This window comes from Dermacentor variabilis, chromosome 6 (assembly GCF_050947875.1).
Source record: "Dermacentor variabilis isolate Ectoservices chromosome 6, ASM5094787v1, whole genome shotgun sequence".
NCBI classification, from domain to species: Eukaryota; Metazoa; Arthropoda; class Arachnida; order Ixodida; family Ixodidae; genus Dermacentor; species Dermacentor variabilis.
In genome coordinates, this window is record NC_134573.1 from 43,501,412 (window position 1) to 43,518,641 (window position 17,230).

Consider the following 17,230-nt stretch of genomic DNA (forward strand, 5'->3'; position numbering starts at 1 on the left):
AACGACCGCAGCTACCTAACCAGAATGGGAACTGGGCTGACAAGAGGCACCACGCCCGATCTAACATTGTAGTTAAGAACACGAGAGGGGCCAGTTGGAATAACACGTTCGAAGACCTTGGTAGTAACCATAGAATTCTCGAAACAAAATTAGTGGAGAATTTGAAGATCGAACCCAACAAAACCTTCATATGGACAGACTGGGACCAGTTCCGCAAGAATCGAGCCGGAATGACGCACGCGCCCATCACAGACATTCAACAATGGGCCGAAAAGTGATGGCTAACGTCAACGAACAAAGACCGTGACGCCAGAACTTCCCGTCGAGAATATCGACAGCCGCCTGATGCAGTTGTGGGAGGCCAAACGATCGCTTCAAGCCAGGTGGCAGAAACAAAGACACGATAGAAAGTTGAGGAAACGCATAGCGTTACTCAACGAACAAATAGAAGAACATTGCAGAACTCTTAGTAAACAGCAATGGGATGAGATCTGCAACGCGATGGATGGACGGATTGGCACCGGTCACACATAGCGCCTGCTCCGACACCTGCTAGACCCGACCAAGACCAAGGCAACACATAGGGAAACCATGCGCAAGCTAATACACACGCACGTCAAGGACGAGGAAGAAATCCTTTCCGAACTCTGCGACAGATACGCTCCGCAGAACCCAGCTATTCAACACGGGGAATACACGGGAAAACCCAACTTCTCTCTGGACAGACACTTTGGCGAGGCGGAAATCTGGGCCGCTTTGCAAAAGCTAAACAGCAAGTCGGCCCCGGGACCTGACGGCATAACTAATAAGACCCTTCGTAACTTGGACAACGACACCATCTCCGAACTGACCAAGTACATTAATTGCTGGACCCGAGGATGCATACCCGACCAGTGGAAAAGAGCAAAAATGGTGCTCATCCCCAAACCAAGGAAACCCCCAGATTCCGCCAACCTTCGACCAATATCTCTTACGTCGTGCGTCGGCAAGTTGATGGAGCACGCCTTCTTCACCCAGATCAACGCACACTTGGATGACGTCGAAGCGTATCCGGACACGATGCATGGATTTCGAGCGCATCTCTCCACGCAGGATGCAATGTTGCAAATCAAACACCAGATACTCGACAACAAGACAAGAGGCCATTCTATGATTAGACCTCAAGGAAGCCTTTGACAATGCAGCTCACGCAGCCATACTACGCAGCATTGCCGCACTCAATCTAGGAAACCGGGCGTACAGCTATGTTCAGGATTTCCTCACAAACAGGAAACTCTCCTTAACGCTGGGAAAACTCGCATCCGAAGACAGGAACATGGGCAGCGTCGGTAACCCGCGAGGCTCGGTCATGTCGCCGATGCTCTTTAATCTCATTATGATCGGCCTCCCCGAGCGCCTCAACGCCATCGAGGGAGTGCATCGCACAATATACGCGGACGACATTACGATCTGGGTGCGAGGGAAGCGACGGAGAAATCGAACAGTGGTTACAGACCACGGTCGAGATGGTGAATGAGTACCTCGCCGGAACCGGTCTCGTCCGCTCGCCAGAAAAATCAGAACTCCTCCTCTACCACTCGACGCTTAGGGGAAGACCCCCCAAGGCTTACATCCAGCATGCTGCATACGAATAAATTTGCATACGCACCAAAGACGCACAAGAATAAATTAAGGTGCTCGGACTCATCATAGAATCGAACGGCACCAACGGAGAAACGGTCAGGCATTTGGAGACTAAGATCACGAACACGATGAGGCTCATCAGAAGAATCAACAACAGACACCAGGGTATGAGGGAGGCCAGCGTCGTCAGACTCATACACTCCTTTGTTATTAGCCACATTACCTACGTGGCCGCCTACCACAACTGGTACGCGGCCGAATATGTCAAACTGAACACCTTCATTGGCACAAACAAGATGACACTGGGCCTTCCAGATAGCACAAGCACGGAACTTCTCCTACAGCTGAGCGTCCACAATACGCTCGAAGAGTTACTTGAGGCACGCCAAATCTCGCAACTCGAGAAACTAGCGAAGACACGAACGGGCAGCAGCATCTTGAACAAACTCGGGATAAGTTACCACAAGCAGCACGGTCACAAGACATTCCTTCCAAGCACGATCAGGGAAAAGCTGCAGGTGGCTAATCTACCCAAGAACATGAACCCCGAATACAATCAGGGTCGAATAGAGAGTAGAGCCAAGGCTTTACTACAAGCCTTCGGTAAGGACAAGGAAGCGCTGTTCGTAGACGCTGCAGAATACGAGGATGGACGTGCTTTCGCAGTGGCAGTCCTCAATACCAACAAACAATTGGTCAGTTCTTGTAGTATACGTGGCGAAAACCCCGAGATAGTGGAAGAGGTGGCGATAGCCCTAGCCATCGTTAACCCCAGTTGCAGATACGTACTCAGACACTCGCAGACGGCGGTCAGAAACTATGCAAAAGGAAGAATTTTGCCGAAGGCTGAGGCTATACTCAAAGCCAATGCGAACTATGTCGCCTCTGAGGAGATGGAGGAACGACGCATTACATGGTTGCCGGCTCACACGTCCCCCGACACCCCCGTACCCAACCTCAACGAGGAGATCCACCGCGTAGCGCGAGGTCTCACATTCCGCGCCCGCGTAGAAAGATCCTCTCTTGGCGTTGGAAACCCAACGGAGGCATGGACAGAGAGGGACAGAATGACCAAGTACTGTGATATTACAAAATTTTATCAAAACTCCAGGCATGTTTATCCACGCCCTAACCCCACACTCGACAGGGCCCAAACGGTAGACTGGAGGCAGTTACAAACCAAGACCTTCCCCAACCCCGTCCATCTCAGGAGGATATATTCAAACATCTATTCAGACGATAACTGCAAACTATGCGGCAGGGCCCATGCATCTCTTAGACACATTCTCTGGGAATGTGAGGTTATATGCAGAGAAAATGCAGTTTCCCAGATGAAGCTGCGGCACGATGGACGGCCGCATTGCACAGCTCAAACCTCCAAGATCAACTATGTGCCATCCAGCAAGCCCGTGAGGAGGCGAGGAGACAGGTTCTCCGGACCTCCTCGGGGGTGGCCTAGACCCAGGCCACGAATATGCCGGATTGTCAATAAACTGTAAGGTATGCTGCTATTACTAACCAAAACTATTTTATGCATGGGTGGAAACCCCTCCGCCGAACCATGTAGTCACGCAATGTAATCTGCAGCTAACAGTATGAACGCTTCTCAAATTATAACAACACAGCTCCTATCGTAGCAGAAGGGTACCCACGCTGTTACGATCGTCGCGTATGTTTCAATGCTCCTAAACCGCAGCTTAGAACTAGAGTATAATACTGCAATAAGGTCACATTAGTGAATGGAACTTTCAGAAGTACACAATTTATCTCCGAGGCTGATTCTAAGCTCAAACATGCGCGCACACATCGCGCTGCATGCTTCGTCCGCCTCAATGCCAGCAGAAAGTCCGGCCATACCGACTTAAACCGCTTAAGTAGATCTCACAAAACCACGGGTGAAAGTACCGGTGAAAGGCCGTCATTTAGAATCCTCCAAACTGATGACTTGGAAATTGGTACCTGGGCGGCTACGTCCCGCACGCTAGCATGAGGGTTTGTGGTCATAAATGCTAGAACGTCCGTGAGTAGGCTAGAACTCAAAGATAGAGTCATCCGCCACTGTTTCTTGAAGTTGCCGGTTTGTCTTAGGTTTTCATCATTTCTGGTGATAGTCGATGCGTTTGGTCTACCGCCACACTTCCATGACTGTATATATATATATATATATATATATATATATATATATATATATATATATATATATATATATATATATATATATATATATATTGAAATACCACGGTCGAGACGACGCTTTATTCCAAGAAGGAAAAATGGCGCCGATGCAAAAACGAACACGAGCCGATGATTGATGATGACTTTGTACAGATGAAGATGAAGTCCGCATAAATGCTTACACTAATTGCCCCCGTGGACGGAAGCGGCCAGCCTGGCCGCACATTAGACAGTGGAACGGAGATGAAAGGGCTTCAGGCGAGAAACGTGCACGATCTCTGTTCCGCGGCAGCGTCAATCGGTTGGGGTCTCAACAGGTGTAACGCGATAGTTCACCGGCGAGGTCTACTCTATGACTTTGTAGGGGCCAAGGTATCGAGACTCAAGCTTCTCACATAAACCGGGTGTTCGTGCAGGGGTCCATAGAAGCACATCGTCACCAGGGCGGTAGGAAACGACGCGATGAGAGGCATCGTACCGATGTTTGCGATCGTCTTGGCTGGCTGCAGTGTTCATACGGGCGCGACGACGACATTGGGCAAGACGAGACACAAACTGGCCGCAAATGAATGGTGAAGCGTTGACGGGGCCAGAGAAGAAAGAAACGTCGAGTGATGAGGTTGGGTGGCGGCCGTATACTAAGAAAAACGGAGAGTATCCGGTGGTCCGTTGAACAGACGTGTTCTACGCAAATGTTACAAATGGGAGAATCGCATCCCAGTTACGATGATCAGGTTGAATATACATGGATAGCATGTCACACAGCGTGCGATGAAATCGCTCTGTTAGGCCGTTGGTTAGAGGGTGGTAGCTAGACGTTGTCTTGTGCACGGTGCTGGACGCTTGCAGAACTTGATTAAGGGTGCTTGAAAGAAATGCCTTGCCTCGGTCGCTCAAAAGAACGTGAGGCGCCCCGTGACGTAAGTAGACAGCCTGCAAGAAGAAGGCCACTACTTCTGAGGCAGCTCCTGAGCGTATTGAGGCTGTTTCAGCGTACCGGGTCAAATGATCAACAGCAGTGACAATCCATCGGTTGCCGTCTGGAGTAGGTGGGAGTGGCCCGAAAAGGTCAATGCCGACGACAGAGAATGGTTGTGCTGGACAAGGAAGTGGTTGTAGGGTCCCGACCGGAGCAGTAGTAGGTCGCTTACGGCGTTGGCAAAGCGTGCACGAGGCGACATATCTAGCTATGCTCGTGGAAAGGCCTGGCCAATAGAATCGGCTGAGTATGGGCTCGTGTGTTTTGTGGTAACCCAATTGGCCTGACGTAGGGTCATCGTGTGAGGCCTGCAGAACTGCAGCGCGAAGAGAGCGCGGTAGAACGGGAACCCATCGACGGCCTTCCGGGTGAAAAATGTACCGGTAGAGCACGTCGTCTTCAAACTTGAACTGTTTGAGCTGTTTCCGTAGCCTGGCATTGGGTGGAGATGAAACACCGCTAAGGCGATTGATGATACCATGGCAATAGGAATCGGTGCGCTGGTGAATGGAAAGCAGTGAAAGGCGGTTTGATGAAGTCAAGGAAGGAATCGGTGTAATAGACGAAGCGTCCTCGGTGCGGCCAATTTGACAAGGTGATGTGATGTGCTCCGATGATGGAGGTAATGGGCATCGTGAAAGAGCATCGGCATCTTGGTGCTTCCGTCCGGACTTATATATGACATTGAAATCATATGCTTGTAATCGGAGTATCCAGCGGCCAAGGCGCCCGGACAAGTTTTTGATCGTCGACAACCAGCATAAGGCATGGTGGTCGATCACAACCATGAAATGTCGACCGTGGAGATATGGACGAAATTTCTGAATGGACCAGACAACAGCCAAAGACTCTTGTTCGGTTATCGAGTACTTTTTTTCCGCGGAAGTGAGAGTGCGGCTTGCATATGCAACAACCTTTTCGCAAAATTCGTGGTCGCGCTGCAGCAGTACGGCACCAATTCCGTGACCGCTGGCGTCAGTATGCACTAATGTGGGCGCCTTGTCATCAAAATGACAAAGAACAGGTGGTAAACGAGAAGCAAGTGGGTTAACCGAGGGACCCGATATTTATTAGCCATATATTGAGAAGCCAACAAACACTGACACCAAGGACAACATAGGGGAAAATGCATGTACTTAATAAATGAAATAAAGTAACGATAACTTAAATTACAGTGGATGAAAAAACAACTTGCCGCAGGTGGGAACCGAACCCACAACCTTCGCAAGTCACGTGCGATGCTCTACCAATTGAGCTACCGCGGCGGCGTTTCCCCATCCACTTTCTTGGGTATTTATGTGTACTAGTAGAACCCTGGGAGTGTTAGCCAGCGCCCCCACTCACAGACCTTGGCGGCGGACGTGGAACGTCTCTTTTGCCGCAGGCGTCACGAGAACGTGATCTTTTCGGGTGAAGGCAACTGGTCAATAAACCCACATATGCTACCTGAAGGCATCAATGTTGCCGGATTCGAGACCCTCGTTATGTAATAAACGAGAAGCAAGGGGGTTAACCGAGGGACCCGATATTTATTAGTCATATAATGAGAAGCCAACAAACACTGACACCAAGGACAACATAGGGGAAATTACACGTGTTTAATAAATGGAATAAAGAAACGATAAATTAATGGAAATTAAAGTGGACGAAAAAACAACTTGCCGCAGGTGGGAACCGAACCCACAACCTTCGGTGGGGATGTTAGTGCGCGCTTGAGTTCTTGGAACGCGGCTTCACACTGATCGTTCCAATCGAAGGAACTGGAACTAGCAAGGAGCTTGTGGAGGGGCGAGGCAATGCTGGCAAAGTTCCGGATAAAACGTCGAAAGTATGAGGCGAGTCCAATGAAGCTGCGCAGTTCTTTTGCACAAAGTGGGCGTGGAAAGTTGAGCACCGCGGAAATTTTATCCGGATCGGGCTGGATGCCGCCTTTGCTAACGAGATGACACAGGACTTCAATCGTTGTGCTAGCGAAACGGCACTTCCTCGTGTTTAGTTGAAGTCCGGCATTAGAAAGGCATGTGAGCACTTCATCTAAGCGTTGCAGATGGTCAGTGAAAGTCGAGAAAAACACGACGATGTGGTCGAGGTAACATAGACAAGTTTTCCACTTGAGGCCGCGAAGAACCGTGTGGATCACTGTTTCAAATGTGGCGGGAGCATTGCATGGACCGAAAGGCATTACATTAAACTCATAAAGACCATCGGGAGTAGAAACGGCGGTCTTTTCTTTGTCCGCTTCGTGCATTGGAATTTGCCAATATCCGGAGCGAAGATCAAGGCTGGAAAAATATTGGGCGCCTTGCAACGAATCAAGGGCGTCATCGATACGGGGCATCGGATATATATCCTTACGGGTGATCTTGTTTAGCGCACGGTAGTCAACACAAAATCGTACCGATCCATCCTTCTTCTGCACTAAAACGACGGGTGATGACCAAGCACTGGCGGAGGGACGTATGACGTTTCTTTTCAGCATATCGGCGGCGTTCTCCTCGATGATTTTGCGTTCGGCCAAAGAGACTCGGTAGGGACGACGAAGTACAATAGTCTGGTCATCGGTGTCGATACGATGGAAGGCAGCGGAAGTCTGTCCGAGTGACGAAGTATCCATATCAAAGGAGGCCTGGTGCTTCGTAAGCAATTTTAGCAACGCTTCATGTTGAGCAGCAGTAAGGTCAGGACTTATCACGGAAGCAAGGTCAGATGAAGCAGATTTGTCCTGTTGAGGAAGAGCTTGCGAGGCGGCAAGAGGAAGCAGGGAGACTGGTTGGGTATCCACATAACAGGTCACTGCGGAGCCTTGAGGTAGGAGAATCGGTAGAATAGGTAGGAGAAAGGTAGGTGGTCGCGTTTAAAGCGATGATTAACGCAGAGCTTTCTTTGAACCGCACCAGGCAGGAAGCGAAGACAATCCCACGGGCAAGACAGCGACCGTAAGGAGTGATGAACACGTCGCCATTGGTGATGTCCGTAGAAGAGAGACTTATGACTTGCTCGTGGCCGGGAGGCAGTACAGAATCGGCAGCAGTGAGAAAACGCAGTCGTGGCTCATCGGCAGTCCCGCTGCAATGAACTGTCTCGGTCATATGGACTACACGTTGACGGCAAGAGATTAAAGCGGACGCTGACGAGAGAAAGTCCCAACCTAAAATTAGTTCATGAGCGCACGGGAATAAAATCGCGAACTTAATGTGATGACAGATACCATCAGTGGAGACGCGTGCTGTACATTGGCCTGATGGTCGAATGATTGCTCCATTAGCCCCAATCAGGGATGATCCAATATAAGGCGTCTTCCCTTTCCGCAGACGAGAGGCGTCTCGAGGCACGTGTGTTGAGTGCGGTGTTGGAGAAGTCGGCCGGTGATGGAGATCGGCGAACGGGAGGATTATCGTCATAAGTGCGCTAAACGCGAGGAGGTGGCTCATCGCGTTCAAAGGCCGCGTAACCACGACGTTCGTCTTGCTGGCGGCGTCGGCAAAACCGGGAGATATGTCCTCGAAAGCCGCAGTAGTAGCAGATAGGCCTCGACGAACACCTGGCAGAGTGGTAAGGTGGGTTCGGAGCTCGGGTGACTAAAGGTGCCAGGTGATCGTGAACAGGCGCAGGTGGTGTGATTGGAGACGGCGCGGCTGGCATTGCAGCAACCTGGGCATAAGAAGCCGGTTGTGGGCAAGGAGAAGCGTTGGCATGGTGGGCGTTCTGCAGGGAGGCCAATTCCTCCTTAATAATACCGCGCAGGTCAGAAGAAGCAGGTTGGACGTGAGCGCTGCTGCAAGGGGGGGAGCCATGCGCTTGCAATCCCTCGCGAATTATGGCTCGAATGATAGACCGCAGCTCAATACTGTTTGCCAAGGGGTCATCGGAAAAGTCCGGTTGCAAGCGGATTGACTGCAGGGCGTCGAGGCGCTGACAGACGGAGACGACGTCCGACACCGTCGAAGGGTTTTGAGCGGCGAGTGCGTTGAAGGCAGTAGATCCGATACCCTTAAGAAGGTGTCGCACGCGATCAGGTTCTGGCATGGCACTGTCGACACGGCGGCAAAGCGCGAGGATGTCCTCAATGTACGAGGTATACGACTCGCCATAATGCTAGACGCGCTCAGACAGCCTCTTTTTCGCAACTTCCGAACGAACCGTGGGTGTGCCGAAAATCCGCCGTAGCTGCTCCCTGAAAGACGACCAATCACGGAAGTCTCTCTCACAGGGTGTCTACCAAGTTGACATTTCCAAATTCCCTGATTTTTCCAGGTTTTCCCTGAGCACCTTTGCAAAATTCCCTGAATGATCCAGAACTTTGTTTTATGTCAAGACAGGCTGACACCATGTTGCACGATGCTCTCACTCTCTAGTAAGCATACTGAAACAAAAAAATGACAATCCAATTTGAATAGCAAGAAGTAATATCTATTTTATTTAAAAACAAAACAGAAGGACGGTGTTAGTAAAATGCACAGCGAAAGAAATGGTAAAACCCATTCCAAATTGAGTCGAACATTTTCAAATACGAATGAAAAGGAGATGCAGTCATGAGTAAATATTTTTGAATATGAGATATTTCTATCAACTGATAGCAAGCTCATCGGTATGAGGCCTGAACTTTGTCACAATTAAGATTCTCTCTCTGCATCTGGGAAGTCAACCTCAACAGTCCTGACATACTCTCAGCCCGTACACAACATCTCAGTGTTGCGTTTCACTGCTTTAAAGAGTTTATTCTGGTTTGGATGAGGGACACTTGCATCTCGGCGTCAGCTAACACTGTTTTTTGAGCTCAAGCTCCTTCAAAGAGGCGGCGGCACGCTTCCTTTCCCGTTAATATTCCTTAGTGCGTCGGTCCTTTCGGTTCTCATCCTCCTTCTTCCACCACCCTTTCACCCCATGGATCATTTGATGCATCCTCTTGGTCAGTTGTACAGTCAACGTCCCATTTGCGGACTCGCTAGGGGCCGCAAAAACATCCGAAAAATATGGCTACCCGAAAAAAAAATGAATGCATGTCTTTAACTGCCCTTAAGGGCTAAAATTGCCACAAGCACGTCCGAAAAAACACTTAAAGCCTGTCAGCACACTTATTAGGCATATCGGTGCTCGCACTTTGACATGAGACGGGGGTGCACGCGTGTATAGTTAAGGAATGCATACTGTGTCCCGTGACAATTGCCCCTTCCCACCCTTGTTATACTTCACCGCCTAGCACTACTGTACTGAGGCGAAACTAACTTTCGGTGACTGGCATTACGCAACGCGCTGTGCTCTGCGAGCTTCGAAGCCAATCGCGAGGATTACAAAGGCGGAGTCGGTGCCATTGCTCACAGCGGCGAATTCTTTCAAAGAAAAACACGGCACCGCACGGCAAGAAGCTTAATAGCGAACGTAGAAGCAGCTAGACTTAACGTTGCCGCGGCAGTGGCTACGGCTGCCAGCGGATCTGCGTGAGAGAGTGCCGGTTCGAGGCGGCGAGATAATCAAAATGGCGGCGGTGGTGGCTTTGATTACGCCATTTCAGACCTGCAGTCAGGGCAATATACATTGACTATATGGAGTACGTGGTGGTGCTGCAAAGTCGTGCGAATTATCGGGCATGTCCGAAATATCGGGCGTCTGGAAAATCGGTCGTTAACTACTCTGGCAATACATCGTGCCGATGACACGGCGTCAATGACGATTCTTTGCGATTCCTCTTTTATTGGAGCCAGTATTAACACGACTTTCGTTCCCTTTCACTAAAGTTACAGGTAATTTTCCCTGATAGAAGCCCAAATTCCCTGAGTTTTCCCTGAGTATTTCCAGACTATTCGAATTCCCTGAGAATTCCCGGTTTTCCCGGTCGGTAGACACCCTGCTCTCATGATTCAGGAACCATGTCTTGGCTACTTGAGAGACGTAAAATGGCACGTTGTTTAACCTCGATGTCTCGTTCCAGTTGTTGTATTCGCTGACACGATCGTAGTTATCGAGCCAGTCTTCAACGTCCTCACCAGGCAAGACAGAGAAGATTTCAGGATCGCGATACCGGTTGTTGGCAGGGCTGGGAGTGGGGGTGGCTGGCACTTGAACCGAGATGGTGGACGCTGCGGTCTGGTCTTGCGACATGGCGACCTCTTGGCGTAAGCGGCGTCCCGAACGTAGCTCCAAGAGAGATCTTGAAGTGGATTGAGGTCGAAGGGATCTTAAAGCACCTCCACCACTTGAAATACCACGGTCGAGACGACGCTTTATTCCAAGAAGGAAAAATGGCGCCGATGCAAAAACAAACACGAGCCGATGATTGATGATGACTTTGTACAGATGAAGATGAAGTCCGCATAAATGCTTACAATATATATATATATATATATATATAGGGGTTTTCTTCAAAGTTCAGCACGCAGGACCCGACGTAAAATACGCAGGAAAGAGACGACGAACTTTTTGGGAGACTTCTTTTTCTTACTTAACGTTTTCGGCTGGTGGACCAGCCTTCGTCAGAGTACGGTACTCTGACGAAGGCTGGTCCACCAGCCGAAAACGTTAAGTAAGAAAAAGAAGTCTCCCAAAAAGTTCGTCGTCTCTTTCCTGCGTATATATATATATATATATATATATATATATATATATATATATATATATATATATTGTGGCAACTTATAAGCTCTTCTTTGCCATCTGTACATGATCATCATCATGTGGGGTTCTTCCATCATCGTTTGTGGGGCTGGCGCTGGAGTGTGATCCGTGCTGTGGGCGTGGTCGGTTCGCCGCATCTTCGACGCGGAATAAACGTCGTGTCAGCTGCTGCGTCACAAGTGGTGGAGTGTGTTCCTCGGTCCTCCGTCCTCTGACTCCCCCCTCAACCTCCTGGACCTTCGATCGGGTCGCCGATTGTGCCAGCTGTCCGCCACCATGTCGCAGGACGAGCCAACAGGCACTTTTACTTCCACCATATCGGCTTCGGCTACCCCAGCCTCTCCCTATTGGGTTGTCAGTGGGCACCAGCGTGATCCCCATCTGTTTGCTGGACTTCGCGGTGAAGACGTGGAGGATTGGCTGGAGGACTACGACCGAGTGAGTTCGGTTAACCGTTGGGACGATGCGTCCAAGCTACGTCACGTCTCCTTTTATCTGACAGGACTAGCGAAGACTTGGTTTTTCAATCATGAGGTTGATTTCACGAACTGGGGCGCTTTCAAACAGTAGCTCCGCCAAATCTTCGGCACACCGGCTGTTCATTCCGCCCTCGCGAAAAAGACGCTCGACACCCGCAAGCAACAACTCGGGGAATCTTATACGTCGTACATCGAGGATGTGCTTGCTCTTTGTCGGCGCGTGAACACGGCCATGACCGAATCTGGCAGGGTTCGCCACATCCTCAAAGGCATCGGAGCTATTGCTTTCAATGCTTTAGCCATCAAGAACCCCGCTACCGTCGCTGATATCGTCGCTACTTGCCAGCGCCTTGACGAACCCGAATCAGTACGGTTGCAGCCAGACACCACTGCAAACACTACCGCCGACGACCCTACGTTACGAGCAATGATACGCGCAATAATTCGAGAAGAGCTACAGTATCTTAGCTTAGCCGCAGAACCTATGCCTTTTCATGCCTCGGCTACCAATCTGCGAGACGTTATCAAGGAGGAATTGGCGTCCATGGCTGGTGTAGCATACACGGGCCCTCTAACCCCTAAGGCCCCACCAACGTACGCACAAGTAGCCGCAATCCAGTAATCGTTCCACCGATGCCTCCAAAACCAACACCGGCCCACATGGCTTCCATGACTACCAACGCACCTACCCAAACCGGCTATCCGCAGTGTCGTCCTCCTCGTCCCATCTGCTTCTACTGCGGCTATCCTGGCCACGTAGCACGCTTTTGCCGCAAGCGCCAGCAAGACGAGCGTCGCGGATATGACGTATACGAACGGGATGACTTTTCGCCCGGAGCGACTTTCCAACGTCTAGGGAGCTTCCATGACCGACGCCGTCCTTATGGTCCACCGCGCGGCCGCTCTCCATCGCCTACTGTAGCATCCGAGACGGCTCGGACGTACCGTCCTGCGAGACGCCGCTCGGCGTCACCCTTTCGCCGCTCTAACTCCCCACTGAGACCCCCTTCTCAATTCGCCGAGCGTCGTCCGGAAAACTGAATTATGCAGCTTTTGTAGGAAAAGCTGCATCGAACGACAGGACAGAAATTCCTCCATCGCGTCCGTGCAATATGATACTGGTTGTAGTAGAAGGTGTACAAGTGGAAGCTTTGACAGACACTGGTGCTAGTGTTTCAGTTATTCACCGTGAATTGTGTTCGCTACTTCGGAAAGTTACGACCCCCTATGATAGACCGACGCTACTCACTGCCGCCATTCGACCTATCGCCATGTGCACTGCTCGTATTTCCATCGATGGACTTCTGTATTACGTACAATTTGCAGTGCTAAGTTCTTGTGCCCAGCAGCTCATATTGGGATGGGATTTTCTTTCTGCGGCCTCCGCCTCCATCTGCTGCAGGCAACGCGTTCCCCACGTGACCGACACGACCTATTCACTTCATGCAGATGACGCACCACTTCACTTGCTTGCTGCAGAAGATACCGCGCTACCTCCTCGCCATCAAAGCATCGTTACCATCACGTCTGACGTTATTGACTGCGGCGATGTGCTCGTATTACCATCTGCACGCTGTCTCGCAAGAGGGATAGCGTTTGCATCAGGGCTAGTTCGGTTTGGTCATGGCTCTGCACTTCTCTACGCTACAAACCCGACATCCGAAAAGATTCTCATCCCTAAAGGCACTACACTGGCTTGCGCCGCTGAATCGGAATCTATATCGGTTGTTTCCTTTAAACCAGCTTTCTTTGAAGTTCCTTGTACCGGATGGGCCGCATCTCCTTCAGCTCTTGCAGCTGCCATCAGTTCCAACCTGACACTTTCGCAGTCACAACAATTGCTTGCTTTGCTCCAAAAACATGAAGCTTCGTCTGACGCGCATTCAGCTTCGTTTGGAAAGACTTCGATTACGACGCATCGGATAGAGACAGATGGTACATTCATCGTGCGCCGTAGACCATCTCGCGTATCGCTAGCCAAGAGGAAAGTCATTGACGAGAACGTCACCGACATGCTTCAACGGAACATAATACGCCCCTCCGCTAGCCCTTGGTCTTCCCCCGTTGTTTTCGTTCGAAAGAAAGACGGCTCCGTTCGATTTTGTGTCGACTACCGAGCACTTAACAAGATCACAGGCAAGGATGTATACGTTATGCCGCGAATAGACAATGCCTTGGATTCCCTGCAGGGTGCCGAGTACTTCTCCAGCATCGATCTGCGTTTCGGCTACTGGCAGATACCTATGCATGAGGACGATAAAGAGAAAACAGCGTTTTCAACACCAGATAGCCTCTACGAGTTTAATTTCATGCCATTCGGCCTCTGCGATGCGCCCGCAACGTTCGAGCACATGATTGACACCGTTCTTCGCGGCCTGAAGTGGAAGACTTGCTTGTGCTACCTGGACGATATTGTTGTTTTCTCGTCAACCTTCTCTCAGCACCTGCAACGTCCGGATGAAGTTCTCACGTGCCTTGCCAACGCTGGACTTCAGCTAAACACCAAGAAATGCCATTTTGCGAGCAAGACGCTCAAGGTACTAGGTCACATTGTGAGCAAAGATGGCATTCGTCCTGATCCGGACAAGGTTTCGGCGGTTCAGCATTTCCCTCGTCCCGAAAACACCAAAGATTTGCGTAGTTTCTTAGGCCTCGCTTCCTATTTTCGCCGATTCATACGAGGCTTCGCCTCAATAGCGTCACCCATGCACAAATTACTGGGTTCTAATGTTCCCTTTGTGTGGTCTCCCGAATGTGAATCTGAGTTCGCCCATCTGAAGCGCACTCTCACATCTGGACCAGTACTACGCCATTTTGATGAAGCTACTCCTAGCCTCCTGCATACGGATGCTAGTGGTCACGGCATTGGTGGCATTCTAATAGAGCGAGACAACACTTTAGGTGTGAGGGTCGTCGCATACGCAAGTCGCGTGCTGACAAATGCCGAAAATAATTACACCATCACGGAGCAGGAATGCCTAGCTATCATTTGGTCGTTTACGACCAAATGATAGTTTATGACCAAATTTTACGATCGTTACAGACCATCATGCATTATGCTGGCTTTCAACGCTGAAGAACTTGTCTGGACGACTTGGTCGGTGGATTCTTCGTCTGCAAGAATACGACTTTACTATTACCTTCAAGTCCGGAAAAAAACACCAGGATGCAGACGCGTTTTCTCGCTGTCCGCTTCCTACGACACCATACAATGGACCTCAAACTACCATCTGTGACCAGCTTTCGCACGATCCCTCCTCGCATGCTTTCTTGTTGGCCACTGTCGACGAGATGCCTCCACACGACAACAAATCTTTCCAATCTCATCAACTTGCCGACTCTTACTGTCGGCGCATCATAGACCACCTTCAAGGAGCTTCGCGCCCGCCTAACGCCCGCCTTCGCCAAGAGCTGACGCAATTTAAGATAGACAACCGCGTCCTATACCATCATGTCTATCACCCTGACGGTCAACGCTGGGTTCCTGTCCTGCCACGATCTCTACGTGCTCAGGTCCTGCAGGCTTTTCACGACGACATGACTGCTGGTCACCTTGGTTTCCAGAAAACCTATGACCGCATCCAAGGTCGCTTCTACTGGCCTGGATTATCCGCCAGTGTGGCGAGGTATGTCGCTTCCTGCGCCCTATGTCAGCGTCGAAAGCTCCCTACATCAGCTCCAAACGGACAACTGCAACCGTTTCCTTGTCCGTCGCAACCATTTGAGGTCGCTGGCATTGACCTGTATAGTCCTCTTCCGGTGACTCTCACCGGTAAACGATGGATTGTGACAGCCGTTGATCACTTGACACGCTACGCCGAAACACCTTGTGTGAGTTCTGCCTCAGCCTCTGAAGTTGCTGCATTCACACTTCAATCCTTAATACTGCGTCACGGTGCTCCTCGCGACCTCCTGAGTGACCGTGGAAAAGCATCCCTCTCGCGACTACTAGACGAAGTACTCAGAGCCTCCGGAACCACCCACAAGACTACCTCCAGTTACCATCCGCAAAACAACGGCCTCACAGATCGATTTCATCGCACGCTGTCGGACATGCTAGCCATGTACATCGAACCGGATCACAGAAACTGGGACGCAATTTTGCCATTCGTGACTTTTGCATATAATACCGCCGTTCAACGCACGACCGGTTACTCGCCATTCTACCTTGTCTATGGTCGTTCGCCCTCTTCCTGTCTTGACGTCTCTTTCTTCGCGCCAACTGTCCATCAATGTCCATCCTCCTGTGAAGACTATGTGTCCCGCATTCTGCGTTGTCGCCAGCTCGCCCGCATCAACACCGAAGCACGGCAACAGGACCGCAAGCAGAATTACGACGCCTCTCATCGCGTCGTGTGCTTCCGCCCTGGCGAGAAAGTGCTACTCCGGACACCAGTTCGTACTCCTGGCTTGTGTGACAAGATTCAGCTTCGGTTCATCGGCCCCTACAAATCTTGGAGCAGACTTCTCCGGTTAACTATCGCGTGCTACCAGTTATTGTTCCAAATGACCGGCGCTGCCGCGCCGTTGAGGTTGTCGACGTTTCCCGTATGAAGCCTTTCGCGAGGCGTTTGCCGCCCCTTTAAATTGCGGTCAGGATGGCCGCTCTTGCGCGAGGGGACATTAGTGTGGGAATTTATAAGCTATTCTTTGTAATCTGTACATGATCATCATCATGTGGGGTTCATATGGGGTTCTCCTTCATCATCGCTTGTGGGGCTGGCTCTGGAGTGTGATCCGGGCTGTGGGCGTGGTCGGTTCGCCGCATCTTTGACGCGGAATAAACGTCGTGACAACTGCTGCGTCACAAGATATATATATATATATATATATATATATATATATATATATATATATATATATATATATATATATATATATATATATATATACATACACACACATTTGCGGCCTTCCTTTTGTTGCCATTTGCAGATCCCAACGCAAGGATCATGTTTACTTTCTGCTCATTAGAGAAACACATGGCGACTCCGACAAAACACATCGCAACTTTATGCCTTCGGACTGAGTTTTCAATTCGGTTTTGTGCTGATAGATTTTGTGAAAAAAAGCATCCACGCATTTTATCTACGCTAAGACAACAGCTATCACAGCTTGTTTCCGACTGACACCAAACGCAACGTGTTACTTTGGCCAGGGCGCGGCAGATAAGGCACCAGCTCGATCCCGATGTTCTCATTCATTTCGTTCTGGATGACTCGAAGGGAGCTTGTTCGAGGGCGCCGCTTTATGATCCGGCTGGGAGCGTAGTCACGTGGTAATCTCCATATTTCGCAGGGTTCATTTATCAGTCGAAGAAAGATAACTACGCAATTAGTACGTCGCTAAAAATATCGCAGTT

General features: G+C 50.2%; 1 protein-coding gene and 1 non-coding gene across 2 annotated transcripts in view; both read right to left on the reverse strand.

Annotated features, from left to right (window-relative positions):
• Positions 1-17,230, reverse strand: part of Ack (activated Cdc42 kinase) — a 121,592-nt gene that overhangs the window by 13,949 nt on the left and 90,413 nt on the right. The window lies entirely within an intron of this gene.
• Positions 5,970-6,042, reverse strand: TRNAS-UGA (transfer RNA serine (anticodon UGA)). Its single transcript has one exon. It is a non-coding gene; the product is annotated as a tRNA-Ser (tRNA).